Genomic DNA, 5,000 nt, shown 5'->3' with positions numbered 1-5,000 from the left:
TTCAAAAAAGCGCGGGTAAACGGCGGGAGTAACTATGACTCTCTTAAGGTAGCCAAATGCCTCGTCATCTAATTAGTGACGCGCATGAATGGATTAACGAGATTCCCATCTGTCCCTATCTACTAAAGCTAGAGCCTCGGACACAGGGACTCCCGTCCCTGGGGTCCCTGTGGCGGAATTAACCGCTATGGACAGGAGGGACATTGGCAACGACCTAGGCAATATAAAAGGACTAGACTCTTCTAAACAATTGGACGGAATCGGTCTTCGCGCCGTCCGCGTCCACCTCGTAAGGTGCGACGCTACGAATTTAGGGAAAAATAGGAAAAACAACCCCCGCGTCCCCCCAACCCCAACGCGAAACCGCGACCCCGCGACCGCGAATGTAGCCACGGGAATCAGGATACTACAGCTGAACATGCGACATTCGGCTGTAGTAACGGGCGAAGTTAGGGAGTTAATAGCGCAAAAGCGACTGGACGTCCTGCTCTTGCAGGAGCCACACGCCAGTAAGCAAGGCGCAGGTTATAGGGTAAGCGGATTAGGGACCGAAGTGAGGGTGGCGGCGGTGAAAACCCACTCCCCGTGGGCCGCTGTCGCCATCCCCAACCCTCACTTTGAGGTCACGTTCATCTCTCAACTCAGTAACCCGCACTGCGCATGCGCGGAAGTGCTGACCCCCGGCTTCTCCTTCTACGCGGTATCTCACTATTTTCAATACCAAGACGAGATAGAGAAGCACCTCAAGCACTTGGAAACGGTTCTCCTGGCATTGAGGGGGAAGAGAGTTATAATTTCTGTCGACGCGAACGCGCAATCCTCGCTCTGGAGCCCAAATAGCACAGACGAGAAGGGAGCGCAGTTAGAAAGATTAGTTTCCGCGTTTAGATTAACTGTAGTTAACGACGCTAGTCAACCACCCACCTTCTGGACGCCAAAAGGATCGTCATACATCGACGTTACCTTGGCATCCCCCTCCATGACGCCCTATATTAAGGAATGGAGGATAAGAAGCGAATGGACGACTAGCGATCATAACGCCATCGACATCCGGCTGCGGGTACCTAGGGCCGCGACGGGAAATCAGGGAGCAACGAACTCTCGGTTCGACACTCGTCGAGCGGATTGGGAGCGGTTCTCGGAGGCCCTGTCCGACCACTCACGGTCGAGGCTCGAAGTCCTGAGTTTGGAGTCGGTGGAAGATGTAAATAGGATGGCAGAGACGCTCACAGCCGTCATCACTGACGCCTGCACCGCGTCAATGCCTAAGAAGAGAAAATTTAGAAAGTCCAACCCGTGGTGGACCAAAGAGCTAACAAAGCTCAAAAAGGCCGTGTACAGGCAGAGGCGTGCCTTCCAGAAGACGATAGACGGACCCTCCCGCCTCCAAAAACTGCAGGAATACCGTACTTCGTTGCGGAACTACAGTAGGAAGGTGAAGAGGACGAAACGGGAAAGCTGGCAAAACTTCGTGACGTCGAACGGGAACACGGAGCCCTGGGGCATCGTATACAAGCTCCAGGCAAATAAACTCCGTGTAGAGAAAGTGATAAGCACACTCCGGCGCAACAATAAAAGTACAACCGGTGCTTTAGAAACCGCCAGCGAGCTTCTGGAAGCCCACGTCCCTGACGACCGACCTGAACTCGATTCGCCGACACAAAGGGTTCTCCGGGAAGAGGCGCGAATCGCCCCGAATACCGCCGACGCCTCGCCCTTTTCCTTGGTGGAGGTGGCCGGAGCAATTCGTTCCTTCGAAAATAAAAAGGTGCCAGGACCGGACCTCATCGAGGTACAGGTCCTGAAGGCCTCCGCGAAAACGATCCTCGGGGAACTCTCGCGACTATTCAATGGGTGCCTTCGATGGGGCGTCTTCCCCTCCGCCTGGAAGGTGGGCTCTCTGAGAATCCTCCTGAAAGGCGAAGGAAAGGACGAGAAGGACCCAAAATCCTACCGACCAATATGTCTCCTCTCCGTGATCGGGAAAACTTTCGAGAAGCTCCTTAAGAGCAGATTAGAGCAGACGGCGATGGCGACGGGACGCATCTCCAGCAGACAGTTCGGGTTTACGCGCGGAAAGTCGACTGAAGATGCAATTGTCGAGTTGCGCCGCATGGTCGATGACACCGAGCATCGGCATGTGATCGCACTACTTTTCGACATTTCCGGAGCCTTCGACAACGTCTGGTGGCCCCTAGTGTTAGGTAGTCTTAGGGATCGAGACTGCCCGCGCAACGTCTTCGAGGTAATCTCCAATTACTTCGAGGACCGCAAGGTCAGTCTCACGATAGGAACAGAAAGGATCTCCAAGCACGTGACAAGAGGATGCCCGCAAGGTTCCGTCCTCGGCCCCGCGTGCTGGAACCTTATGTTCGACGGTCTCCTGAGGTTACTCGAAACCTCAGTTGAGAATAGGTTCTTAGCATACGCGGACGACCTCATCGTCCTCGTGGGGGGAAACAGCCGCAGAGACCTAGAGATCGAGGGTCAACGCGTTGTCGACCAGATCCTAGGTTGGTGCAGGACAGCTAAATTAGAGATATCCGATTCGAAATCGGAAGCAATTGTACTCCGGAATGGGTACGCAGACAGGGAAAAAATAGGCCGACGGGGAGGTTCGCGTCCCGATAGAAAAAGAAAAGCAGTCCGCGCATCGAAAGTAGATTTCCAGAAAAGACCGCCGGTCATTCGGATCGGAGCGAGGTCAATTAAATTCAAGAATACAGTTAGATACCTAGGCGTCCACTTAGATAGGGACATGGGTGTCCGATCCCATTGTCAATATATCAGCGACAAAACCGGGTCGCTTTTCGCGAAACTTGGCAGGTTGGCGAGACGAGGATGGGGGCTCGGTTTCAGAGCACTCTCGGCTGTGTACCGCGGGGTCTTCATCCCGGTAGCGACTTACGCCGCCGCCGGATGGGCCGGAGGGTGCACGGCAGGGGAGCTGGGAATACTCGGAGCCGCTCAACGGCGTGCTCTCATCGCGGTGACCGGTGCATACCGCCGGTCATCGTGGGATAGCATGTGTGTGGTGGCCGGTACCCCCCCTATCGGACTTGAGCTACAACAGGCCAAAGCCCTTTACCAGGTCAGGAAAAATATGGATGCCAGGATCGGTAACATCGTGGTCCCAGCGGGAACCAACGATGCGAAAATTAGGATCGTGGCTGAGGTGAAAAGGATGTGGCAATCCATGTGGGACTCCTCCCACAAAGGCCGCACAACTTTCACCTTCTTCAGCAGTATCGAGAGAAGGATGGCGGCCGGGTGGATGGTACCGAACCACTTCACCACACAAGTCCTCACTGGACATGGGAATTTCCGTTCGCGCCTCTTCGCGTACGGGGTTGCCGACAGCGAGGCGTGTGGGTGTGGTCACGGGTCGGACACGGTAGACCACTTCCTTCTCCGCTGCAAACACTTCAACCCGCAGAGAGAAGCTCTACGGGACATCACCCCTAGCGGAACCTGGAAATGGCCTGAAGCGGCACAACACTTCGTGTCATCGGAAAAGGTCTTCCAGGTATTCGCATCCTTCTGCCGGGAAACCCTTTGGCTAAAGGGCTTCCGGTAGGAAAAATCCTGATTCCAACACCCATCCCGATTTCCTAGGTCTTCGTTTAGTGGACGCGAGGCGTCGTGTCACGAGTTCGCCTCCCCGTGGTTCCCCGTGGGCGCCAGCAGATAGATGGAAACTGAAATTCGCTGGCGGCTAAAGAACTCGTCCATTGTAAACGTCTCAATGGCACGTGCGGATTTTTCCTCGGCCCTTTCCCTTGAATGTGGGGCCGCTGGAAGTGGATGGAAATTTAGTTGTGTATGCCCGAATGGGCGAGGAAACATGTCTGCGTCACCTTCGCGGTGACCAGATTCACACTAAACTGTCCCTATCTACTCGCTTCCCGAAATCCGTCCCTTGGTGGACTCCGCAACTAAGCAAACTTAGAAAAGAGGTCACTGAGGCAAGACGTATCTATCAAAGAACAAAAACGAAATCGGTAAGGCAATCCTTAGGAGAGTCTTATCGAACCCTCCGAAATAAATATATATCAAAAATTAGATCCGCGAAACTTAAAAGCTGGAGAAACTTCGTCTCCAAGGAAGGAAACGAAAACGCATGGGGAATAACATACAAAATAGCAAACAAAAAACTAAAAGCAGACAAAGTATGCGAAAGTATACAAATACAAGGTGAACAAACAATCACACTACGCGACACAATAGACAAACTCTTAGCCCACCTAGTTCCAGACGATAACACGACCAACGAAACAAACAGACAAATTAACATCCGACTGGAGACGTCGTCACCTCCAGCCACGGAAAATTCTCCCCCATTCTTAAAAACAGACATAGCCACAATAGTAAAATCCCTTAAACCGAATAAAGCCCCCGGACACGACCGACTAGAAAACGTAATCGTTAAGCGGGCCTGGACTACCCTACATGGGGAAATCACAGGACTGTTTAATGATTGCCTAACCCACGGCGTATTCCCAAAACAATGGAAGCGTGCTCAGATTCGTGTGCTACTTAAAGGAAAAGAGAAAGAGGAGAGCGATCCTAAGTCCTATAGGCCGATCTCTCTCCTCCCAGTCCTCGGCAAAATTCTGGAAAAGCTTATGGCCAATAAGATCCACTGCCTTCTGCACAACCATGAGCTCACCTCTGATAGACAATTCGGATTCAAACCCGGAAGGTCAACAGAGGACGCCATGGTTGAATTAAGAAAACATGTAACTTACTCTCGGAACAAATATATGATAGGTCTGCTCTTCGACATCTCAGGAGCTTTCGATTCGGTATGGTGGCCCAGCATCCTCTGGAACCTAAAAAATAGAAATTGTCCGCAAAATATATACAAAGTTATTCAAAGTTACCTCTCTGACCGAACAGCAGAGATAGTCACCTCTAGCTTCATATCCCGCAAATCAGTAAACAAAGGTTGCCCTCAAGGTTCTATCCTGGGACCCATGTTCTGGAACTTAATATTCGAC

At 52.2% G+C, this 5,000-nt stretch overlaps 1 pseudogene; it reads left to right on the top strand.

The window, feature by feature from the left end:
- Nucleotides 1-5,000, top strand: part of LOC143263782 (large subunit ribosomal RNA) — a 10,640-nt pseudogene that overhangs the window by 2,846 nt on the left and 2,794 nt on the right.

The sequence above is a fragment of the Megalopta genalis genome, unplaced genomic scaffold, assembly GCF_051020955.1.
Source record: "Megalopta genalis isolate 19385.01 unplaced genomic scaffold, iyMegGena1_principal scaffold1607, whole genome shotgun sequence".
Classification (NCBI taxonomy): domain Eukaryota; kingdom Metazoa; phylum Arthropoda; class Insecta; order Hymenoptera; family Halictidae; genus Megalopta; species Megalopta genalis.
This window is presented reverse-complemented; position numbering and strand designations above follow the sequence as displayed.